The sequence below is a fragment of the Lissotriton vulgaris genome, chromosome 5 (assembly GCF_964263255.1).
Source record: "Lissotriton vulgaris chromosome 5, aLisVul1.2, whole genome shotgun sequence".
Classification (NCBI taxonomy): domain Eukaryota; kingdom Metazoa; phylum Chordata; class Amphibia; order Caudata; family Salamandridae; genus Lissotriton; species Lissotriton vulgaris.
The window spans coordinates 441,448,791-441,475,705 of NC_141693.1; the positions used below are offsets into that span (position 1 = coordinate 441,448,791).

At 45.2% G+C, this 26,915-nt stretch overlaps 1 protein-coding gene across 3 annotated transcripts in view; it reads left to right on the forward strand.

Annotated features, from left to right (window-relative positions):
• Positions 1-26,915, forward strand: part of PRDM2 (PR/SET domain 2) — a 434,311-nt gene that overhangs the window by 105,526 nt on the left and 301,870 nt on the right. The gene's annotated exons all lie outside the window — the stretch shown is intronic.

A 26,915-nucleotide genomic window follows, 5' to 3' on the forward strand; every position in this document is an offset into this window, starting at 1 on the left:
TTGTGTCATCTGCAAGCAGTTTACTGCTCGGACTCTGAGGGACAGGATGAAGATCAGGCTTTCTGGCCTTGAGGAGAGACGGCTGCAGGTGGGTCTGGGCAGGCTGGGAAGGTTCCCTCTGCCTCTGCTGAGGCCTCTGGGGAAGGAACGTTCAACGTCACGGAGGCGGCGTACGACGTCGCGGAGGAAGAGGTCGACGTCGAGGGGTCGGCGTTCGACGTCGAGGAAGAGGAGGTCGACGTCGCGGAGGCGGCGTTCGACGCCGGAGTCGCGGAGGCGACGTTCGACACCAGAAAAGCGACGCTCAGCGTCGAGAAGAAAGAGGTCGGCGTCTGGGAGTCGTTCAGCCTCTCCAAAACGGCGCAAGAGGGATTCTGGTCCCAGAAGTCAGACTGCTTCTAGTGGAGGGCGCAAGAGGAAGCGATCACCTGCTGAAGGGGCTGGATCTCAGCCCCCTTCGCCTAAGGGGTCACCGGGCTCGGTGTACTCAGAGGTGTACACGCCATCTCGGCCTCGGTCGCCAACTCCTCCTCCTGTTCCTAAAGAGGATCCTCCATCCAACCCTCCACTTCCGTCAGGCGACCCACCACCTCCACCAGTCCCTCCGCATGGGCCCGCCCCGCAGCCGAGGGTTCCTCCGCCGAGGTCCACTTCGCTGCCATCTTTGCCTGTACCTCCTAAGGGGACCCCTAAACCGAAACCCCGAGAGGAGCCAAGGAAGCCCCCACCACGGAAACCGGTGGAGCGGCCACGGGCTGGCAGGTCTCGCTCTCGATCTGGGAGAAGGGAGAGATCGCGACACAGATCGTCCACGAGGTCGAGACACCGCCATAGGAGGCGCGACTCTCGCTCCCACACAAGGTCCTCTGGTACCAGAGACTATTCTCCTACCTTGTCCGAGTCCCCGGACTCGAGGGTGTCCCCAATTGATGACCTGGTGGCGTTCCATGATGTGCTTTTACGGGGCGCTGCGAAGTTGGGCATATCCTTGACGGTGCCTACTCCTAAAACTTCAGTCATTTTTGAGACATTGCATCAAAAACACCTGTCTCGTCCTCTCCTGCCTCTGGTGCCGGGCCTGGAGGAACCGGCTATGGCCCTTTTTCTCACCCCTGCGGTGACGAAGGCGGCTCCATCGAGGCTGCTGAAGAAGTACCGGGCTCCCGACTCGGACCCGGCCCTTCTGAGGGCGGAACCCCCTCCAGACTCTGTAATTGTGACGGCGGCCCGCAAGCAACATGCCACCTCCCCGTCATCCACGGTTCCCCCGGATAAGGAGTCCAGATGGATGGATTCGGCAGGGAGGAAAGTGTGTGGAACATCGGCTACCTCTATGAAGGCTGCGAGTGCCACGGCGCTGTTGGGACGCTACGACCGCGCCCTCTGGGACTCCCTCCAGCAGTTTGCGGAGTTGTTGCCCCGTGAGAAGCGCGAGGACTTCCAGGAAGTGCTGAATGAAGGGATGCTGGTGGCTAACCAGATTATCAGCGCTGCAGCGGACTCTTCCTTGTTGGCAGCTCATGAGTTCTGCCATGGGGTTAATCAACGACGTCACGCCTGGCTCCGTCTTACGTCCCTGAAACCGGACGCACAGCAGAGGATGGCCAACCTACCATTCTCCGGCGAGACCCTCTTCGGGAAGCATGCGGACGATGAGATGGCCCGCATGAAGGCGGAGGCCGAAGCGCTCACGGCGGTGGGCCTGGAGAAGCCTAAAGACACGAAGAAGTCGTACCGCCCGTTCCAACGGCGGTTCGGTGGGCAAGGCAGAGGACGTGGCCAGGCTTCGGGACAGTCGCAACAACAACAACAGTTCCGTAAGCCATTCCAGAAGCGCCAGAAGGGCAGAGGAGGCCAGCAGTCGGCTCCGGCGCCCAAGGGCCAGGCTGGGTCTAGGCCCTAGGAACCTACTTCCCCCGGTTCTGTTACCCACTCCGGTAGGGGGAAGCATTCAATTTTTTCTGGCAGAGTGGAGAAAAATTACTCCGGACAAGTGGGTGCTGAATATTGTTTGCAATGGATACAGTCTTCGGTTCACCAGCCCTCCTCCAGCAATTCCACCGGTCAGCTCGCAGTTTCAGCTGCGCGAGCTTCAGGCGGAAGCGGATATCCTGTTAAGGAAAAGGGCGATAGAAGACGTACCTCTGTCTCAGAGAGGAAGAGGTCTATACTCCCGGTTCTTTGTGGTTCGCAAGAAGGACAAGAACGAGTTCAGGCCCATTCTGGACTTGCGACAGGCAAACAAATGGATTCGCAGGGAAAAGTTTTGCATGCTGTCGTTGCATCAGATGTATCCTCAGTTGCAACAGGGGGACTGGCTATGTGCTATAGACCTCCAGGATGCTTACTTCCATGTGCCCATTGCACACAAACACAGGAAGTTCCTGCGGTTCCAGGTCGGCGCCAATCATTATCAATACACAGTACTCCCATTCGGACTGAAGTCTGCGCGAGAACATTCTCGAAGTGCATGGCGGTGGTAGCAGCACACCTGAGGAAGAACAAGGTGTTCGCCTGCCCGTACCTGGACGATTGGTTGATCAAGGCATCCTCCTTCTCGGAAGCGCAAGCACACTTCCAGAAGACGTGCGTTCTCTTGAACAAGCTGGGGCTGCACATCAACATGGCCAAGTCTGTCCCGACTCCGGTCCAATGCATACAGTACTTGGGAGCCTCCATCAATACGCTGTCAGCAAGCGTGTCTCCTTCGGAAGAGCGACGATTATCTCTCCTTCGGAAGGCTCAGGCTCTTATGACAACTCCATCTACAACAGTGAGGACGGTGTCTTCTCTACTGGGATCGATGGCCTCTTGTATCTTCCGGACGCCACACGCACGGCTGCACATGAGACAGCTGCAGGAGTGCTTGGAGGACCAGTGGGATCAGAGGAAAGGATCTTGGGACGACAAGATTCGACTGTCGCTGCATGCTCTTCAGTCTCTGAAGTGGTGGTGTTCGGCGGAGAATCTCCTCAGAGGGGTTCCCTTTCACAAGGACATTCCCACGCAGACTGTCGTGACGGATGCTTCTCTCCTGGGATGGGGAGCACACCCCGGGACTCTACAGATTCAAGGAACGTGGTCACCAATGGAGGCCACGTATCACATCAATTTCCTGGACCTCAGAGCTGTTCACTTGGCACTGAAGGCCTTTCTTCTCTCCTTCCAGACCAACTCTCTGCTTGTACAGACGGACAATACCACCACGATGTATTACCTCAACAAGCAGGGGGGCTCGAGATCGCGCACTCTGTCACAGGAGGCGCAGGCGATCTGGCACTGGCTCCTAGCCAGAGGACTGACGATAACGGCTACCCATCTGCCAGGTGTGCAGAATGTTCAGGCAGACGCACTGAGCAGGCTGGTTCAGGAAAACCAAGAGTGGGTCATAAAGACGAAGTACTAGGAGAAGTCTTCGCAAGGTGGGGAACTCCAGACGTAGATTTGTTCGCCACCGCCGACAACAGCAAGTGCAGAGACTTCGCCTCCAGGTACTTCCAGCAAGGAACGCTGGGTAATGCGTTATGGATCGACTGGACGAACTGCTTTCTGTACGCCTTTCCTCCCATTCCCCTGATTCCGGCGGTGCTCATCAAGCTGGCCCGGTCCAGGGCTCGGATGATACTCATTGCCCCGGAGTGGCCCAGGCAGTGGTGGTTCACGGACCTGCTTCACCGGTCTCTCCTTCCTCACATTCGGTTGCCGTGCAAGCCGGACCTTCTCACGAAGTTCGGGGGACGGATGTTACACCCCAACCTCTCGTCTTTGAGTTTGGCGGCATGGCTCCTGAGATAGTGCAATATGGCCATCTGAATCTGCCCGAGAATTGCATGGACATACTGAAGGAGTCTAAGAGACCTTCCACTCGGACTTCATATGCTTACAAGTGGAAGAGGTTTTTGTATCTGGTGCCAGTCTAAGAACCATGACCCTACGACCTGTAAGGAAGATGTCATCCTTCCTTACCTTTTACATTTGGCGCAGTCTGGCCTTAATGTTCATTCCATTAAGGTTCATCTTGCTGCATTGACTGCCTACAGGAAATGCCCTTCACAGACTTCCTTTTTCCAGATCCCTGTGATCAAAGATTTTCTGGAAGGATTGAAGAAAGTATTCCCTCCTGTCAGGCTTCCTTCACCTTCATGGGAATTGAATGTGGTGCTGTCCAGATTGATGAAGGAGCCTTTTGAACCTATCCATAAGGCTTCGTTGCAGCACCTGTCCTGGAAGGCGGCGTTCCTCCTGGCCATTACATCGGCCCGCAGGGTGAGTGAAATTCAGGCATTGTGTTGTACTGAACCTTATACTGTGTTTCATGCTGCTAAGGTTGTTATGCGTACTAACCCTAAATTTCTTCCCAAGGTTATTTCTGATTTTCATGTCAACCAGACCATAACTTTGCCTACGTTTTTTCAGAACCCTTCATCCCCAGCGGAGAGGTCTCTCCATTCCCTGGATGTTAGGAGGGTGTTGAAATTTTATCTGGATAAAACCAAAGATATTCGTAGGTCTGACCAGTTGTTCATCAATTATGGATCGGTCAGGACGGATCTTGCGACCTCTAAGCAGTCCATCTCTAGGTGGATTGTGTCCTGCATACAATTATGTTCCCAAAAGGCTAATAAGACCTTAGGAGGTAAGCCTAAGGCTCATTCCACCAGGGGCAAAGCTGCCACGACGGCTCTGCTCTGTAACGTGCCGATTGCTGAAATCTGCAAGGCAGCCACTTGGAAGTCGGTTCATACCTTTGCTAAGCATTACTGCCTGGACACTGACACCAGGGCAGACGCTCAGGTTGGGCAGGCTTCGCTGCGGAATTTGTTAGCACAGTAGTGGCGTTATGTATTATTCTCCACCGCCGCTTTGGTGTGGGGATGGGCTTGCCATTCTATTCACTAGATTATGACTAAACACAGAGATCCCCTACTACAGAAGGAGTAGTTTCTGTCCTGTAACTCCAGTTCTGTAGTAGGGGTATCTCTGTTATAGTCATAAGCGCCTGCCCTCCTCCCCGGTGGAGATATTTCATCATGTAAGGAATGCGACAGGTCTGACGTGCTTCGCCTTCAAAAAGAACTGAAAGTAGAGGGACCTGCTATGCATTCTGGGATACTGGGAGAAGTTCTGGAAAGTTCTCTTAAAGGCACAGTATCCTATTTAAGCCACATAATGGCAGCCTATGGGGCTTGTCTGTCCCTACCTTCCTCTCTATCATTCCAGAGTCTTTTACTGGGGGAGGCAAGTTTCTCTATGGTAGAAACTGGCAGGCTATATTATGTGTGGTTTTTTTTGGTGGAATTTCTAGTTGAAGTACTGGACAGTGTCGCCTGTGGATGTAGGCTGCATTATTTGTCTTTAAATTCTCTCTTAAGTGTCTTTGCAGTTTCTGCATTATTTTGACAACTTAAGAGATTATTTTTGATTGCCGGGGTCCACGCACATGGGCGGGACTATTCACTAGATTATGACTATAACAGAGATACCCCTACTACAGAACTGGAGTTACAGGACAGAAACTACTCCTTATCTCGCAGGATTCTAAAAGCGAATGCAAGAGATGTAGCTTTGGACTCTACATTTGAAAAATGATTTTTATAGGTAACCCTATCATCAAATGTAATTCCCAAGTATTTGTAATTTTCCATGCACGCCTACCTTGTATACTTGACCCTATCATCATAAATTTTTTTTAAAATATACAATTGTAAGGCATATGCGAAAATATAGTTGTTGAAAGAACTTAGTAGCCGTGGTAGATCTATTGGGGTGTGGCTAAGCAATACTGTATCATTGGCGTACTGCAAGTATTTTATGTTTGCTCCAGAAAGATTTGGTGAAAGGGTATTAACATTCTATAAATTAAAAGGCGAATCCGCAATGAAAAGATTAAATAGACAAGGAGCTAGAACACAACCTTACTTCAAACCACAAAAGGTCTTAATACGGCGTGTAGTGCAGGTGCCATCTCCCATTTTCACATGGATCCAAGTATTTGAAAATAACAAAACAATCATATACAGTATTTTTTTTGTATACACCAAGCTGCCGGCTTCTTCCAAAGTATGTACAGGGACCAGAGTCAAAAGTGGCTTTCAGGTCCATGAAGCAAATATGTAACTTATTTTTTTTAGCTTCCTCCTCTAACAGCGTGAGGGATATTAGATTGATAATCATTGACTGGCCTCTTCTAAACCTGGTTTGAAAGATCGGAATTATCTTTAGATAGTCGGTCCACTCTTCCAAATCCTTAAGTAAACACGTTGCAAAGATTTTCCCCTCCACATCAGTTAGAGATATGAGGCGATAGTTAGCAGGATTGACAGGGGGACCACTCTTGTAGATGGGTTGGATAATACTCCCCTGCCAAGAGTCTGGGATTACTTTGAACATGACGGTTTCTTTAAACAATGGTGTGAATTTTTTTCCCACAGATTGGGTTTGCTCTTGAACACCGCATTAGGAATTCCATTTGGACCTGGAGCGTCATTTGATTTAATCCTACCTATCATTTTCATGGTCTCCTCCTCTTGTATAGGGATCAATAGAAGTTGGTATTCATCATGGGGTTTTTCCTCAGTGTAGATTTGTTAAGTGAACTTATAATATACAAGTCAGTGCAAAAATACAGACAACTTTAACATACATTAAGGCTTCCAATGCATGTTAACAACAAACAAGTTCTTCTATCCGAGTGGTCAATTTCGATATAGGATTACAAAAAATAGCTATTTTGTGTCCCTGGTGTAATTGGAAACCTTGGAAGAGAACTTCCAATTTTGATTCGGGGTTACCAGCCACCTGCAGAACATGCTGATAGAGTGGATTGCCAGATAGTTATAGAGCCATTGAACCATCCGTTGTCTTCATGCCTTATTTACAAAAATGAACAAAAAGGATTGCAAGTACTGTGCAATGGTTTAAGCGTTTGAAAAGGGGGTTGAACTCACTATCGCTCAGCCCAAGGACCACTCTTTCAGTCAAGGCTTTTTAGCAAAAATAATTGATTTATTTTATTGGATTTTTTCTTTTACTTTTAATTTTAAAGAGTAAATTTCGAGAACACAATTTTTTTGGAGTTCGTAGAAACAAAAATGTGAAGCTACAACTCACATCTGATACATTTATCAGTATAATCCAGGAGGATAACTAAAGGGTATTTAGACTAACGGTTGGACACAGAAGAAAAGGGCACGAATGCCAAAGAATAAATTCAAAAGGTAGTACATATAACATATGACACTCCTGGACAACAATTTGACGACAGACAAACAAATAAATAAGATGGGGCAAGAGGGAACCTTTCCTCTATCACAATATAATTTCTTACTATTGAGGGGCCCTATAAAAAATCCTGTTCTAAATACAACAGGTAGGCCTAATCCACTAAATGGAGGGATAGACTAGTACAAATCTCATTTAGGAGGACGACCATCCAACATTATTGTAATCCAAACATTTTTTGAAAAGGATTGGTCTCTAAAACAGAATGAATCGGAAACACTGGGGGGGTCGACGCGTTTCGAATCCCTGGGGTTTTGGGGATTCTCTTCAGGACCAAACAACAAAATCTGAAAAACATAAAATAAACAACGTACTGTCAGACATTCAAATGGACGACCTTCAACTTACATACGGCTTAGCAAGTTCCTGTTTCATACCTGAGTTATCTTGTGTTGTTACCCATGTCTTGGTGTCTGGAAAAAAAAAATATGCATGTCTAGCGATTTTATTTTAAATAACAGGGGAGGCTTAAAGTCGAATTATATAAACAGATGATGCCACTTACATGTTTGCGACGATCAACAGATTCAAAGTGGGTTCACTATCACAAATATTTTTCATCAAGGAGAGATACGTTGCTCTCTGTAAGAAACGGAACAGGGCATGAATGCTTTATGAACGACGTCGGAAATGCAAACGCGTCGCGTAAGTAAAAACTAACATATCATTTAAGCATGGCAGGGTGTCGTCAGGACGACTCGTGCTAATGCTATAGCTGAGTAGAAGATGGAATTGGCTGAACCGCAATTACATGCCGGTGTTCTTGGGTATTTGTGGAAGTCGGGAAAGTATTTCTAAAGGCGCCGCGTGACTTAATAAGTGAATGCCGGCTGGCGCTTGAAGTATTTTACAAGGAACAAGGTCACTCTCCGGTTTACCTTGGATCTTCGTAATATCCTCCTCAGTGCGGTGTCGCCATCAGTGCAGACGCCGTCGGGCTATCGTTTCCGGTTCAACGTATTTAAAGGAAGTTGTTGAGGTCCTTGTGTGCAGGTTATCCTGGGAATTGTAGTTTAAATGAGGTTGCACAAGACGGCGTGCCCGACTATTATGGAATTGTTCAGTTGTCCGAAGGTGCAACGAAGTGAGATACATTGTGCTTCAACATATATTGAACATTTTAAGGCAAATTTACTGTGAGGAGTCGTAATATTAGCGCAGAAGCTGCAGAAAAGTGTGTGTAACGTTTATCTGCATGTTTGCATGTCTAGGGTGGGACTCGGTGGACTAGTCAATCTGCCTGGCGGCGAAGTTTAGCTATTGGCTGCAATCGACGACTACGTAGGACGCGTCATCTTGGATGTTTACAAGGCATGACTAGAATGAGTGAAGGTAGTGCCTTTACAAGCCACTGGTTAGAATGATGCCACTGATATTGTTCTCAATAAAGCTCAATTGCCACATTTCTCTCATGCTGATGTGTGTTCATTGATCCCATTGGGTAAGCCTCACTCCTGATATTACCAAGATTAATCGTGGATGATGCATAAATACAACACGTTTCAGAGATGATATAATTCAGACATTTCATTTAAGCCCTGAATCGTAGTGTTAAATTTTAAGATAAGCATCACTTCTCTCTGTCTCAATTTGGCCTCCACGTCTCCACCTCTTGGATCTGGGTCAATTTTGGATATGATTGTCCATTTCAAATCATTATCCCCATGAGATTCATCAATCCAATGTTGGACTAGGGGAGCTGTTAACACTTTCTTTTTTTTATCCGGGATTTATGCTGCGACATTCTTTGCCTGGCCTCCTGATTGGTTTTACCAATGTACAGCTTATTACAGGGGCAGATTATCCCATACACTATATTTCGCGTTTTACAATTCGTGAATTGATCATGTTTCCATGAAACGCCTTTGTGTTGGAAGAGGTTGCCTTCAACAGTAGAGTTGCAACACAGGCATGTGCCGCATTTTCAATGTCCAGTGATAGGGGGAAGGTTTACATAGTCCCGTAGAGACATAGTCCTTGTTTTCGGAACAGCTGCTCGAACAATTTGGTTGGCAATGCTTTTGTCCTTCTTAAAGGCGAAGAGTGGTATGTCTTTAAACTGCTCATCGATTTCTTTTACTAAGTGCCAATTTTGTTGGATGATCTTTTTCAAAAAGTTGGATGAAGGACAGAAGGTTGAAACGCAAACTGTGCGATTTAGTTGTTTCTTCTCTCTCTTTTTAAGCAGTTCTTCCCGTGGTGTCCACCACGCACGCTTAATGGCTTGTTTCAATAGTTTAGCCGGGTACCCACGATCCAGTAGTCTTTCCTTCAACGTGTTAGCATGAATCATGTATTCGCCCTTGAAGGAACAATTCCTACGGATGCAGAGGAATTGCCCCACTGGTAAGTTCTGTTTTTAAATTTCTCGGATGGCTACTTGAATAGTCCAAGGCTTTGTTCCGATCAGATTTCTTCCTATATAGTGTGGTCACTAGTTGGCCATTGGAGCAGTATATTTCAACATCCAAAAATGAAAGACGTGTTTTCGATGACTCTAGACTGAATTGGATGTCTCTAGTTCTATTGTTGAGCCATTCATGGAATTGTAGGAGCTGTTCGTTGTTGCCAGACCATGTGAAAAAAACGTCATCTATAAAACGGACTCAACCTCCGATCCACTGTTGAAAAGGGTTGTTGTTATAAATGAATGTGTCTTCGTACTGGCTCATGTACAATATTGCCAGCTCTGGGGCAAATGGGCAGCCCATTGCGACTCCCTTGATTTGGAAGTAGAAGTCGTCTTTGAATTTGAAGTAGTTTTTTGTGAGAGCCATTTTAGCTAAATCCAGGATGAATTCAGTTGGGATTTTCGATGGCATTTCCCGTTTATTCAAGAAAATTTCTAAGACCTCTAGAGCTTGGTCTTGAGGGATTTGAGTGTACAATGAAACAATATCCATACTGACCAAAAGGTCGTGTTCTGAATTGAATGGAAGTTCTTGTAGTTTATTTAGAAAGTCCGTTGTGTCTTGGAGAAAAGACCTGACTGTGGTTTTAAAACCAAATCGATTAATTTAGAGACTGGTTACAAAAATGGCACAAACCCCTCCTTTATAACTTGTTTTATTTGGGCTATATAATGAGCCTTTCTGTTTTGTCGTGATGTGCAGAATAGGCCTAGTTCAAAATACCAAAAAACACCGCAGGGAGTGAAAGGGTCACATTTAAAGACCTGCCCTGGTTGCATCCCCTTATGTAAAACACAGAAAACCAGGGGGTCTCACAAGAAGCTATTTAATCCGCTTCAAAAGGCCAGATTCCTTGATTAAGTGAATCCAGGCACCAGGTCCTACATAGCCTCAAAATATATGAGTAACAAATAGTAGACAAACAACAAGGACATAAGTGATTGTCGGTGAGACTCAAAGTAGTCAATGGATTCCCATCAATCTGTCACGATGATCAATCTTCTCATTTGGTCCTCCATACGTTGGGATGGTATATCTCTTGATCATTGAGACTTTTATCCATACCCACTGTATCAGACTGAAAAATGGGTCAAGCCCACAATCACATTCCGACCATGAGAGATTTAGTCTGTGGGAATAGTGCAGTGCAAAAAACAGAAAAAGAAGTGGTGAGATAAAATACGGTGAAGAGTCCAGGAAAGGAAATATTTTATTTAAGTACTGGCTCTGCCCCTAATTAAAACCAAGAACAGTGCAACAAAGCAGTTTCGACCAAATAGCTGCCAACGGGCCAACATGTTTCAGCCAAACGGGAAACCATCCCTCGGCTTTCTTCAGGGCCTCTGCTATATAATTATTGCTACTGCAAAAAGTGATGAAACTAACTACAAAAAGGATACAAACAAACATATAGGTGTTACTGTTCCTCTATGTCAAGTGGTGTGTCTCACATCCAGCTTGACCGGGGACCGGACCTCACCTCACCTGGACCAAGCTCAGGGAATAGGAGGCCCCGCTCTGTCCCTCGTTGCCTCGGGCGGAACCTGAGGCTACAATGCCCCTCCCCCACCCCAGAGCGCGTCTCACAGCTTTTTGTGCTTTTTAAAAAAATTGGAATTATGCCTTCTCGCTCCCGCCTCCTCCCTGCCGTCATTGCTGCCTTCCTACGCTGCTGCCTCTGATTTGAATTATGCCTTCATCTTTGGGATTCGGGCTTGTTTTCCCATATCTCGCCCTTTTCTTGCTCCCTTTCCTTGCTTCCCCACTTGATGTCTTCCTCATAGCGGCAAGCTGTCTAGCTTCCCTTTCTTCGCTTCAACATATCACGAATTGCACCCAACATAGTTTTGATGCTACATAATTCAACTTTTACTTCTTATTCCTTGTGCGCCCTCTTGCGGCTTCTTCCAGTGTATCACACTCTTGTATCATTGCACTAAGAAATCAAATGCACATATGGAAAGCTTTCATTTAAGCTTGATGTACTTTTCATTAGTGAAAAGTACACACTGTGGAATGCATTCACTTCTTTATTTCATACATGCATTGTTTGCAAAAAGCAATCTGCTTTGTTATTTTTTTCTCTGCAAGATACATTGCTTTACTTTGCAGCAATGCAATGGTACCCCTGCACCCAAATTCAGCTTCTGCACCAAGCAGTTCCTATTCTCTTGTTGTCCAACTGCTGCTGAAATACTAACTCGATGCGCACGTCAGTTTTGTAAAGTCAGCAGATCAGGTTTAGAACTGAAAGTGATTCTGCGAACACTTGCTTTCTCAAAGCAGGTATGCCCTATTTAATGGGACGGGAGCTGTTGGCACCAGAAGAGTAGACAGCGCATTCTCCCCTGATGTCAAACATGGAGGAAGATAAGACGTAGAGACGAGGGGAAAATCTGCCCACGGTCCGTCTGGGTAGATGACGGCAGGAGTCCATAACCCATCTCCTCTTTAGCTATTTGGTAGTTCCACCGGGCATCAGCACATAGGTGAGTCGCTGGTCTTTCTCCCACTGTTTCTCGCTGCTAACATTCACTGGCTGTGGGGTAGGATGTGTTCCTGTACCGTTTACGTTCCCAGCAAGTAACTGTGCGTATATCAACTGTGCGGCCCTGGATCGCCAACGTTCAGGTTCTCTTGCCCTCTGAACACTGCTGCGAAGTTGTTCCCTTCTTGCCTTAGGATCAAAGACCTCCCTCCTGGAGCACGGTAAAGATGAGGAAGACAGGGCATTCACCAGATTCTGTTGCGACATTGCTCAACTTTTTACCTGTGCTTCCTTGTCGCAGTTATCTGTGTCTGTAGGGGCATAAGCACTATCCGTTGCATCCAGGGGGCTCAAACTCCAAGCAAGCTGGTCACCGTGGGTCTGAGGGGACTACAGAGGTGTATTATTGTTTTTTTTTTTTTTACTTTCTTTATTGCAATTTTCTTAGCATACTTTGCACATGGAAACAGGTACATCACATAGACCACCCCATACAATAAGTAATACATTCCCCCGTCCGGGGTTACCAAACCATTACGGGTGGTATCTGAGGCACCCATCAAACCAATCAATCAGTGAAAGCATCATTCTCATGAATCGCGTTCAGTGTAGTATTATTGTTTCAGCGTAGGGCCTCTGCTGGATGCAGACTGTTCTTGAGAGGATGCTCCTGGGAGAAGGGTGCCACACCGCGGGGGAGGGAAGGGGGGGGGGGCAGCCTCTGTTCAGTTGGTGCAGGGAGTCCCCAAGCCGTTCGCGCCCTCTTTCATTTTGCTGTCGACTCAAGTGTTGGGCACCATTTTAGGGTCAGGCGCGGGGTCTTTGAGAGTTGAGAGTCCCTTGGAGGCCACAAGTATCACCGCCCCTGTGAAAGTGCGCGTAGTGGATGCCCTGATGATCCTCAGTTGAGGTGTGCAGCTCCCAGTAATTAGTGGTGCTGCCTGTGCGCATTCCCCCACCGTTGCTCGCGGGACTCACAGAGAATCGACTGTGGTCATTAGCAGCAATTGCACTCTTGCTGTCCTCACCGCGGGGGAGATTGGACACCCGCTGCAACGCAGACAGGATTGCGGGGGACGGGGACAGTCCCCCCACGATGCTGCACTCTCCGCCGGTTCCCGCTGCTAGTATCTGCTTGTGGCTGCCACTTTGTCCCTCTAGGCTCTGCCACCTGGCAGCCGCCTGCAGCCCTCTACATTTCCTGCCCGCACCTCCACTGGCCTCGCAACGTTCTGCACGGAGGTCAGGCACCCTTCACAGGCCACAGAAACGTCAGCAAGCTCAGCTTTTCCCGGTCGCCTCAATTGTCCTCAGCGCGGAGGTCAGGCAACTCCATTACAGCGTCAGGCAAGCAGCTCGCCCCACTAATTCTTCAAGCTCACTTCCCCCTTCGGTACCCTGCAGCTGCCCTTCGTTTTCAGTGCCGCTGGGACTGCATACCTTTCAGCAAGTTTTGGAGTCGCTTGGACGCTGGTTCCGCCAGGATTAATGCAGGATTAATTGCTTAGGGGCAAGAACTCCGCTTTAGCACGTCCACCCGGCTCACATGGTCCCATGGTCCCTCTCTTTCTCTCCCCTTCATTCACTCTCTCCCCTTCATTCACTCTCTCCCCTTCTTTCTTTCTCTCTCTCGCTCCCCTTTATTTTCTCTCCTCTCGGTCTCTCTTCTCTCACTCACTCTCCCACTTGAACTCCATCTGCCATTTATTTATTTATTTTCTTATAACGCGCCTGAATCAGCCCCGAAGGGGTATCTCCGCGCGTAGCTTCTGTAAGGGTTAAGAAACATACTAGGGCATGACAGTGTAGGAGAGCAGGAGGGAATTAATCTAGGGTGAAAAGGTATGTTTTTAATTTTTTTCTAAAAGAGAGGAGATTAGGGATTTGTCTCAGCTGTGGAGGCAGGGAGTTCCATAGCAAGGGGCCTTTGAGTGAGGGGGCCCGGCCTCCCAGTCTTGCTCTGGTCACTCTGGGCACCTGCATCAACATGGTGTTGCTGGAGCGCAGGGCACGTCCAGGAGAGTAAGGGACAAAAATGTCTCTTAAGTATTTGGGACCGGACCCATAAATACACTTATGCATTATACAGCATAGTTTAAAGTTGACGCATTGTCTCACCGGGAGCCAGTGAAGGTGAGAGAGGAGTGGGCGTGATGGGGTCCGGGGGGGGCATTCAAGATGAGTCTTGCTGCAGTGTTCTGCACCACTTGCAATCTGCACAGTTGTTCTTGATTGGCAGAGATGAGTAGACCATTACAATAGTCTACCCGTCCGATGACCAGTGCTTGTACCAGCGTCTTCCTATGGATGTCGGTTAGGAAGGGGAAAATACGTCGTAGAAGTCCAATTACTCGGAAACAGGTTCCCGTAACTTGATTAACATGGTCTTTTAGTATCAATGCTTGGTCTAGGCGCACTCCCAAATTTTTGATGGTCTGTTTTGGCACGGGGACAGGTCCTAGCTCAAGTGGCCACCAGTCCGGGGACCAAAGCAGGGTGGCCCCTCCAAACAACATGACTTCAGTTTTAGTCACATTGCAATGGAGGAAGTTCTGGGCCATCCAACCTGCCACAGCTCTCATACCATTTTGAAAGGATTGCATGACTGCAGGTGTGATGGTTTGGAAGGGAAACAACATTCCTTGTTCCATTCTTTTGCTCTTGTATTCGCTCCTCCACTTTCCTCCTCTTTGGCATGCAGGTTGTAAAAAGCATTGGCATAGTCAATAGGTCTCCCCTTTGGGACCTTATAAGCGTTTTGCCATGCAACAGTTAATGTTGTTGCAGTAAGGATATTGTGCTGCATAACTAAATACCTATAAGGTCCCAAAGGCAAGACCTATTGGCTATGCCAATGCTTGTTTAAAGCATGAACCTGCGCTACATTCACTGCACTTGTAAAAATATCTTAGTTCTGTGTGCAAGTTTAATCTTCATTTCATGTTTCTCACATTTTGGCAAAGGGGAGTCAACTAAATCCAGTGCATTACTATCTAATTGCACCATTATCCTCAGCTCAGTAAAAACCTAAGCTACGCTATAAGTATAATTTAATTCCTGGATTCATTTTCTCCTAGATTCATTTTCTCCTACAAGACTGAATTCATGGTCTGCTATTTTCTATTTAGAATGCCAACACCCTTTTTTTAGCTGTCTGCTGCCGATGTCCTATGTTGGACAACACCGACACTTACAGTGATCTTTGGGCCAACATATTTCTTACCACTGATTAGCTTTCATGTCAATCTAATTTACTTGCGTATTAACTAATGTCTTTCTTTTCTCTGTTTGTTTGTCCCTCCCCTAGGGCATAGTTTTTTTTATTAGATTGATTTGTAGCCTTCTACTACTACCATGTTGCTCACTTCTCCCATTTTTGTCAGTTGCTTTCCTCACACCTTCTTATGAGCCATTCCTCCCTTCACCTCAAGCTCGTCTGTTGCTACCATTCTAAACATATATATATATATATATATATATATATATATATATATATATATATACACAAGGCTTCGGGTGAGCCGAAACGTTATGGCGACTTGCACGCAAATTAAGAAATAAACTGCACTGAAATTCCAGGTCCGTGTCTGTGCTGCTTGGGAGGGCGCTTGGAGTGAGCGAGCCTTGAGGCGGAAACGGAACGTGTTAATATATAAATATATATATATCATGTATGTTTTTTGCTGGTGCTACACTGCATTACTGAAAGTATCTTTTCCCTTTTTGCCGATGCTGAACAGCATTGATAAAAAGTATTGGCAAAGCCATTAAGTCTGCATTGACAGTCAAGAGAGGAAATCTGTTGTTTTTCTCATTGCATGTTTACACTGCTGTTTTTGTGCATGAAGGTATGCCATATCTATATTCACACTTATCTGCAACACAACATGCTATGAGCAGCTACCAGTTTGTCATATCTTGTTTGGAGCACATTGCTGAACTTCTCACAGCTCACCTTACTCCTTCATATATGACAAACTCATTCTGCACCATTGCAGCAGTTCGCTTTGAAAGGGATTTAGAAATGTGATTCCCAGGTATGAAGCACTATACAAACTATACAATAAAATGCAATGCCAGCCTTCTTCCAGGTGAGATGTTTTCTTCAGGTGCTTCCATTAGCAGTGGCCTGAACTTAATATATCTGTCAAATTTCATCAGTAAAAAGCTTACAGGCTATATTAACGTGGTTTCTTCTTTCTGTTTCTCTCCTAAAAATCTAGCTTATGTTTCACTGGACATAAATTATTGGTGTTTCTTATTCCAGTTTGAATTCTGACATTTCCGTAATGTTGCAGTTGCAGATTTGTTTATCAAATCCATTACTACCTGCTTGTCGGTTTTAGTTTAATAAAATATAGTTATTTGACCAGAATCATCATGTTTAGGATAGAAACAGACTGGCAGTTGTTGTGGGCTGCTGCCTTGGATTTGTGTTATTCTGTTACTTTGCTTCTTTCTTTGCATCGTAGAGGCTGTGATCTTCAACCTACAGATATACATTATTTATAGAATTTCTGAGCATCTCAGTCATGATTCTTTTCAATTGTTTAAACTGAATCAGGCTTATGTTCACACCTTCAGATTTGCTTTTTACTATGAACTCCGTGGCTAATTCAGTAGCCTTAGGATGGTATTGTACATTTCCCTGTACCATTCAAAGCTCCGTTTACGTTTAAGCCACAGCAGTGAAACTGGTTTGGCATCTCAGAATATTCTTTCCAGCTGAACTGAGTTGATCTCTCCATTTTGTTAGGTTGAGCCTAGCAGCATGCATGCTGAGACATGCTGTATCTCCTCTAGGGGCATTGATTCCGCCCCTCGCCTTACATTGATTCCTTACAGTGGCTTTCAAAATCCGGTTGTTTTGTGTGGCATATGGATCACATTAGTCCCTCCCTTCATGGTTTTGTTCACACTCATGACAGCTGACCGTCTTGCATGTCTAATCTCTCCAAGGGGGGCAACAGGGAAGGTTGGGGTCCTGTCTCTGACTGGCTTGGACCACTACAAACTGCCAAACAAAAAGATAGCCAATCAGGTTTTACTTGTTTCAAATTTGATCACACTCAGCCTGCAAGTACTGAGGGGTCAGAGTTTTTTTAATGTTTTTTCTCTTCTAGAATTTTTATATTTTCTTTTTGTATGTCATTGAAAGAAGACAGTTTATCAAACAATAAAGAATGCATTCAGAAAACAATGTGCGCAATATATACACGTGTTCAATATGTACATCATCAATACTGAGTTTCAAACAAACCAAAAATACATAACAGAAAGGTAAGTGAATTACATTAATACAATGCCTAACAACAATTTTGAAAGTAGGCACCAGTCCTTCAGATTATAAAACAGAAGATGGGCGGACAACAAAGTTCGTAAATACTGCCTGCCAAACTTACTGAGCCAGTGATTGGATATTTATATGGTTGCACTGCTAGGGACAGAAAGTGTGGTATTGTTTGTATCCCTAGTTGCACCCTTCCTCTTTATCTCTGGCTCGAGGTCAACGCGTTTCGAACCACAAGACGATTCAGGGTTCTCCTCAGGACACGGACTGGATGGAGCCGTAGCTGTAAGCCATCATAATGGAATCTTGTGTAAGTATTGGTAGCAATCACATTACGGTGTACTACAAGACTTTATAACCGGTATGTATAGATACCTGGATGTAGTGTTCATGGTCTCAGTGAATGGGGGCAGCAGCCTCACTGAGCACACATTATCTGCGGAGAAACAGGTATATCAGTGAGTGATAACCTGTACCTGCAACGGACTAGTAATCTCACAAGTGGCCGGGGCTAGAAAGGAGATCATCCTACCTGACTTTGTGTGACAGTCATGGCGTTTGTTTGGAAAGAGAGACCTCCCATGGAACGTGGTATCTGCAGAGGGACATATGCAAACGTGTGTAAGTATTTTAATCTGCATCTGCTGCTGTCCAATTCGCACAGGACGGCGAAACCTCCTACCTGTTCTTCAGGCGGATGGCCGCAAAACAAATTGTTGTGGCCGTGCGGTCCAGCGGTTCAGGTTCAGTTGGATTCGATTTTAACTGTATGAGAGAATACAGAGAGGAGCATTCAGAGTGAGCGCGATGAAGCGCAAGCGGGAGCGTTTAGATATCGGAGCCGTGAGGCGAGAGCAGCCCACAGAGTGGCGTACTGTGAAGCATGTACTTACTCGTGCGGCGAGCTTTCTTCTCCTCATTCGATCATCCGGCAAGTGGCGTGGAGGCGCCGCAGGCCAGTTTGGATGATATAAAGTAGCCATATTAGTTGGGCATGACTACACGCTGAGGATGCTGGTGGTCATAGTTTAATGTCATGGATGGCGCTGCGAGCTTGTTCTTGTGATAGGGAAAGACCGTAGTTACTGAGCGTGTCTGGACACTAGGAAAACTAGTATTAAAAATGTTATCTGCGCTCATATGGGACGCGAGTAATGTTGGCCCGGTTTCTGCTGGGGGACGTATGTATGGCGCCGCAAGCCTGTTCTTATGATTGGGGAAAGACCATAGTTACTGGGCGTGTTTATAGTGTTATCTACGCTCATAAGGGAAGCGAGTACTGTTAGCCCAGTTGCTGCTGGGGGACATATTGGCAGTGGTTGTTGGCCCGAGTGCCGCTGGTGAGACGTGTGTGTTTAAGAGGGATAAAGGAGGGCTGCCCTGCACGGCTGGCACGGAATAGCAGAAAACAGTCACAGACATTCTGAGCGAAAGTGGCTCACATTAAAAAACGAGGACTCTTGCGTTATAAATTGCTTGCTTCAGAAAGTTGATTGAGTCCTGATGTGGTTGTGTCAAATTTCAAAATTAGGTATGCTTCTTTTTGGGAAAGGCGTATTTCAGGATCTCCACTGCCGCCTTTGATAACTGACAGCACCGTCTATCTCAGGTCGTGGGCATGGTGATTGTTCTGTAAAAAATGAGACACTAGTGGCGCTATCAGGACTTTATTATTAATTCGGGAGCGATGTTGTATGATCCTTTGTCGCACCTCCTGTGTAGTCTTCCCAATGTACACTTTGTCACAAGGACATTTAATGGCATATACTGCATTTTTGGTTTTACAATTGGTGTGCGCCTCGTGTCGCCAAAATTTAGTTCCATCAGTGAACAGTGACCCTTCCATCGTGAGATTGCAAACTGAACAGGTACCGCATTTGCGGTGTCCCTTCACTGGATTCATGCCAAAGAGGGTGCTCTGGGTATCTTTTTTTCTTTTGGGGACTTGTAGATGTAATCAGCTGTTCTATGCTCCGGTTGTTTTTGAGGGCGAAGAGTGGTGAACCAATGTCAGGCATGATTTCTTCCACCAAGTGCCAGTTTTTACGTATGATTTTCTGCAAAGGGTGGGTATGGGGTCCAAACGTGGACACACATACCATCCGCTGCGTAGGTGATCGTTGCCTCTTTTCTAATAGATGTTCCCTTGGGGTTCATCTGGCCCTTTTCATGGAGTGCTTGAGCATTTTACGAGGGTATCCTCTTTCCTGTAGTTTTTTGACCAGGGCTTCGCCGTGGGCGTCGAAATCTTGGACTCTGGAACAATTCCGCCTTACCCTCAGGAATTGCCCGTATGGGAGATTATTTTTGAGACTCCTGGGATGATAGCTACTAAAATCTAGAGCATTGTTTTTGTCCGTCTTTTTCTGGAAAAGAGTGCATGCAAGTCCATCTGAAGTTATCTTGACTTCCACATCCAAAAACGGTAAGGCTTTTGCATCATAGCAGAGACTGAACTTGATGTCCGGGCTTCGGTTGTTAAGCCACATATGGAATTCCTCCAGCCGCTGTGGTGTACCACTCCAGATACACCACACGTCGTCTATGTATCGTAGCCACTGATGGATGTGGTCTTGATATGGATTATTGTTATATACATATCTTTCTTCATATTGGCCAATGTACAGGATCGCCATTTCAGGGGCAAAAGGGCAGCCCATCGCTGAACCCTTGACTTGTAGGAACATTTCTTCCTCAAAGGTAAAGAAATTTCTTTTGAGCGCTAGAGAAGCGAAGGAGACGATGAGGTCTGTAGGCACTCGGTGTGGGCGAGCCCTTTTTTCCCAGCAGATTTCAATGACGTCAAGTCCATCCTGTTGTGGAATCTGAGTGTACAGAGATGACACATCCATCGTGACCATCAACTGTGTATTGGAATCAAATTTGAGCCCCTTGACTTTGTTGATAAAGTCCATAGTGTCCCTGAGATAAGATGGTACCTGGACTACAAGTGGCTTGAGGAACACATGGACGAACTGGGAAATGGGTTCAAGGACCGAATCGCACCCGGACACGATGGGCCGTCCGGGAGGTCTTGTAGCATCTTTGTGCACTTTCTGTAGGAAGTATAGGTGGGGCACACGGGGATACCTTTTGACGAGGTATTCGGCTTCTTTGGGGCCAAGTATCCCTTTTTCCTGTGCATCATTTACCAGTAGGGAGATTTCTTGTGTTATCTGGATGGTAGGGTCTTGAGTGATTCGGCGATACCATTCCTGGTTATACACGGGACTCCTGCCTTCAGCTCTGTATAGTTCCTTGGACCATAGGACAACAGCGCCCCCCTTATCTGCCGGTCTTTTATAATGGCATCTTGCTGGTTCTTTAATTCACGGATGGCTTCCCTCTGATCTTTTGTAAGATTAGTAGGAACAAAAGTCCGTTGGTTTTCCAGACGATTGAGTAACGACATGACTGCCCGCTCAAAAGTGATAATGTTTTTATAAGTGATAATGTCCCTCTGTAGATACCACGTTCCATGCGAGGTCTCTCTTTCCAAACAAACGCAATGACTGTCACACAAAGTCAGGTAGGATGATCTCCTTTCTAGCCCCGGCCACTTGTGAGATTACTAGTCTGTTGCAGGTACAGGTTATCACTCACTGATATACCTGTTTCTCCGCAGATAATGTGTGCTCAGTGAGGCTGCTGCCCCCATTCACCGAGACCATGAACACTACATCCAGGTATCTATACATACCGGTTATAGAGTCTTATAGTAAACCGTAATGTGATTGCTACCAATACTTACACCAGATTCCATTATGATTGCTTACAGCTACGGCTCCATCCAGTCCGTGTCCTGAGGAGAACCCTGAATCGTCTTGTGGTTCGAAACGCGTTGACCCCGAGCCAGGGATAAAGAGGAAGGATGCAACTAGGGATAAAAAACAATACCACACTTTCTGTCCCTAGCAGTGCAACCTTATAAATATCCAATCACTGGCTCAGTAAGATTGGCAGACAGTATTTACGAACTTTGTTGTCCGGCCGTCTTCTGTTTTATAATCTGAAGGACTGGTGCCTACTTTGAAATGTTCCTACAAGTCAAGGGTTCAGCGATGGGCTGCCCTTTTGCCCCTGAAATGGCGATCTTGTACATGGGCCAATATGAAGAAAGATAAGTATATAACAACAATCCATATCAAGAACACATCCATATTTTTGGGGGATAGTTTTTCTCTTCATGCACATAGGAAGGGAAATCGGAGCGGTACAAAGAAAATGGAGGTGCCAACATGCAGCCCTGCTTCATACCCTGTGGTGTGGGGATAGAATTGGAAAGACCTTGAACTCCACCCCAACAGACTTTTACACCTAGTAGAAGAATGCAAGGACAGCCACAGGTGCAATAAACTACTTGTTATCCCTAGCGCAGATAATTTGTGCCATAAAGTCTGTCTTTCCACAAAATCAAATGCAGTTGAAAAGTCAATAAAATCTGTATATAAATATGACTTATTTCTTGTCAATCAATCAATCAATCATAGACATTTAAAGAGCGATCTACTTACCCGGAGGGTCTCAAGGCAGACATCTAATAAAAGTTGTAGAACTGCTATGTTGTCAATAACCGACCGCTTTGCTCTAGAACCAGACTGTTTGAGGGGAATGATGTTTGCTTCCTGTTCCCATTTACGCATGCAATGAGATCTGCCTATAATTCACTGGAACAGCTTACTTCCTTTCTTATGCATAGTGACGATAGCAGTCCCCCTCCAGGATTTTGTCAAGTGGCCAGTTGAATAGCAAAATGTAAAGAAAGAAAGACAATTGGCCCACAAATCTGATTTGTTTTTCAACGTCAAAATAGGAAATCCATCTGGGCCCATTGCCGCCAATGCTCTTGCTTTCATAATCTTACTATTTGATTATAAGAGGGTGTCTGAACAACTTATAAGCTTTGTGGAAGAACTTCAAAAGCGCTTGTGGCCTTATTTTATTTGTACAGCACCGTAACGTAATCCTAGCAGGTTGTAAATGGAATCTCATTTGATGTCAAATCCCTTTTTATGCTGGATGTTTTGCAGTTATGCTCCAGAAATCCTGTGCATTATTCTGTGAAGCAGCTTGGTGCAGGGAGATCCAGAGCGGATCAGTTTGCTTGACTGAACTGATCTTCTGTGCTGTTTCATTGTTTCCTTTTCTCTTTCAAGTACTTTATTACCTTTTATTTCTTCTTGTGTTAATCTCCGCCATCCCAGAACAGGTGCGCTGTGACCCGTCCTTCACACTTTTAGGAGATTATTTTAACATAGTGTGATCACTTTATGGCGTTCCTACCACTGAGAAATATGCTACTAAGTGAAATATTGCAAAGGAGGTTCTAGCATGATCAAAAATGGTGGAGCAAAGAAAGCCATATCGAGTCCCCTTTGCCAGAACGTCAGATTCTTTCCGGTTGTTCAAATATGGGATACCCAAGAGGCTTAACTCTTCCAGAAGGAGAACACTCCTTCTGTCACTGATACTTTGATTAGGAAATGTAGACTGCAATGTTCCTCAACTCTCCTCTAGTTCAGTATGTTGATTGACCTCCAGCAAACAGTTTAAGATTTTTACATTAAAAGCGCCTGTAATTAGGATCTCATGGATTTTTTTCTTTGTTTTTTTTCTTTCCTTTATTTCCTTTACAATTTTCCTTCAAAATGCCATAATTGTAGCTTCCCAGGGACACACAAATATTAAGGGCCTTATTTCTGCAGTTGCGGAACGGACCGACTAACCTCCGGTCGGCGGTCCTGACACCGCTATCATGTTGCGACCGCACATTTCCCGATGGGAGCGTGTGTGGCAGTTGGGAACCAGTTGCAGCACAAGCTCCCCTAGAGTAATGGTTGTTTCTCTAAATCCCTGCAGGGACTTACAGGGGGCGTACCATAGGTGCCCCCCGGCTCACAACTGGAGAGCCTGGGGAGAAGGGGGCCCTGCTAGGGGCCCCATAAGTCGCTCTCCAACAGCCTTTCCATGCCAGAAAGATCGACATGGAAAGGCTGTCGGAAACTGAAATCATAATCACGACTGGGAAAACGCCCTCGGTAAGGGATTATGTGGAGATTTCTCAGTGGCCGACGGGCTCCCTGAGCCCGTCATATGCCATTCGGATTGACAAGCTGGTTTACACTTCGACTGCCGACATTGTAGTTCAGCTGTCGGACTGTAAACCTACCATGCCAGTCAGTAAGCCTCCGACGATCGGTCGGAGGCTTACAAACCAACATCGTAATAGACCCCTTAATATTTAGAGATTTTCCATGGGGAAATAGCATGAGTGGCATTAAAATCTTTAAAACTTGAAGGTACTTACTTTCTGTGGGTATTGTTTGAAATTTTCAATGAAACTTTGTCGAAAGTAAGATATCTAGGCTTCCTTAGCATGATCACTTTTTGTTGCCACTGCTGGACAATTAAAGACGTAATAAGAGTAAACTGTTAAAGCATTTCCTCACCAGGTTTCTTGAAGACAGATTAAGGGGAAATTCTGAGAAATAAGCAAGTTTATTTTACTTTAATCTATTCCTGCTATATTCCATGAAAGTTTTAGAGCATGATTTCTGCTAAACAAAGCGTGAATTTGAAGGGACTGTTTTATTACCAGTCATGTTCCATTAGAAGCTGCCCTAATTGCTGCTGTTCTAGAGCTTTTTATCTGTTTTCCTGAAGGATTTTTTCCGCATTCACAGATCGAGCTAGAGAATACAGGTCTGTCTGGAGGGCTGTAGAACTTAAGTAGGGTGCATGTTCTCAGGAGACTTGCATATCACTTTAACTGGCCTTTCTTCTTCCTAGCTCTGTGTGGGTGACATAAGATAAGTGTCATATCCAATTTCCCTAAAGAAATCCGCATTTGACAACCTGTTTCAGTTGCCAAATGTAACCAGAATTCTACTCTTGCCCGGTTCAAGTTGTTATTATCTGGGAATTAAATCCTTTCTATGTCCACCGAATAAATAGTTTTTATTGGCGTGCATAAGGGCAGCAACTTCAAGATACTTTCTCGATTTTAGTAGAGCTTCATCACCTGTAAAGAGGTGAGGTCTATTACATTTGTCGACCAACGAGGAGCTGCAATTTTCTTATTCTTTGACTGGGTAATTTCTTATTTTATAATATTTCTTAAATTCCATACGTTTTGGACATCCGAAAATGTGGACTTGTTCGAATGAAAATTAATTGTGAGGGGTCTAAGGAGATTTCTTCTTTTCGACTTGATTGGTTTGTAGTTCACCTTTTGTAGCTTCACAGTGACTTCCGTTGATCAAAATTATTCCTCCTTTTGCCAAGTTGTTGGGGAACCTATTACTGGAATACTCAGATTATGTGTTTCAATCTTTAATGTATCTTGTGTATTCAGAGCCACTTGTGCTTTATTTACAAATTAAATATTCCCTTGCTTTAAGTCAGATGTCATAGATAGATCTAGTTCAGCCTGGTAATCTCTGGAGGAGACAACTCCATCACCAGAGAAGTGCATCATAGAAGGTTATTAAAGCTTAGTTTTCATCTGCCTTTTTTAATTCTTCTTTTACTTTTGGATCTTTTAATGTATCTCTTCTTCTTTGCTTGTTCCTTAATGCTGTTATTTAAAAGAGCCAAAATGTTGCTCTTAGATTTCAGTTTCACCTAGCCATCAGCTGTAGCTAAGGTTGACTTAGTTTGCATAATTCCTTTGTTCATAAATATGGGAAAAAGTGCCAAAGAGCCTTGCGTTTTTTGCACTGGGAGCGACCATGTGTTAGTTTCGAATTATCCGAAACATCCATTTTGAATGGATGGAAAAAGGTTCCGAAGCTCGTACACTACTCCATGTAACAATCTTACCTTCTTCCTTAATGTTTTCTGCAAGCAGCTGAACCCATCTGTGTTGCTGATTCCTTTGCCCCTGTTTATTCCAAATATTCTACACAGACTCTGAGAGGGATGTTTTTCATTGAGACCCTCTGGTGAAAATCAAATCCTTTGAACGTGCTTGTTCCTGGTGCCACTGTGGCACTGTAGGCTACGTGTCTGAAACATGTGCTATCCTCCTGCTTAAATGTAGAGTCCATATGGTCTTTATCATTGTGTGCTTCCAGACCACCTTGCTCTGAGAGTAGGCACCTTGTGTCACCCCGGATACCCTGACAAAAGGACTGCTTCTCTGAAGTCGGAAATTCAGTTGAGAAAAGGGGGACTGGGCTGCTTAGATCAACTAGCAGCATGGTATGCCATAGTCTCGTAAACTCAAAACCAAAGTATCAGAAAATATTAAGGAAAAAGAACTGAGCCAAACATTTCCCTCATCATTCCACTTCTGATGGGCAAAAGTAACTTTAAGGGACCTGATCACTTCATTACCAGCGATCACTCTAATTTGATAACTATGATTGATTGACAATATTTCTGCTTCTGAACGGCACATATTCTGCAGAATTTAATCGTATCAGAAGGTGGTCTTAATCAAAATGATGAGCTTCAGATCTGTTCATGGAACATTGTGGGCATGGACAGGCAATTGAAACTCAGTGAAAGGTGGCCTTCTTGATTTCTTATAGGATTACCTTGTGATTTGTCTTCAAGAGTTGTGGAAATATTCGACTTTTTGTTCGGGTCCCCTTTTGCTGTGTCATTGTTGGCTGCGGGAACTGCTAATTGAGAAGCTGAAAACCAAACGATACGGGTAATGGATGGATCACGGGGATAATAACCCTGGCAATGTGGTTGGGAGGGCTGGATAAGCTGTTGTGTGCTTTGTGCTTGACTGATATTGCCCTGCTTTAGATTCTCTTTTTGTGATGCATGGTGATTGAATATAGATAGTGTAATTGTTCTATTGTATTGGGCTGGTTTATAACAAAATGCGTATTACTAGTTTATGAAAAAAAGTCTACCAAGGCAAATTGTGCAGTTCTATAAAATGTTACAAATGAGATACTTCCGAAGCCCAGTGAAAAAATATGGTTTACCCCTACCCTGCTGACACCCCCACATGGCTCTGACTCGAGTTGACATTGTTGACAAAGGTACCCGATCTTGGATGGTAGGCTCAAAATTAAACAAAACGTTATCGGGTACTCAAACTCATCAGGAGAATCTTTCTAAAAATGTTTAGATTTTTTTTTTTACTTGGTGGATAATTTTGGTGAATGCTCTTTAAACATGCTTCATTGGAGACTTAACTCGCGCTGATTTTCCTGTTTGTTGCTCCTGAAAGTAAAGATTTTAATAAACAGATGGAGGCAAGTATTATCTGTCTATCTACCTTATGATCTGTTTTTCTGTTCGGTTTACCATTGAACATGAACAAAGCTAATCATTTGGAAAATGTTCACATTCTGTCTGTTAAAGGTTGTATTTTGAGTTTCTTTATGCTTTAATAAGAAGATAGTGACACCACACATCAGAGAAAGAAGCTAGCTGGCAGCCACTGGTTCAACTTGTTGATTCGCTACCTATTATGGTTGTT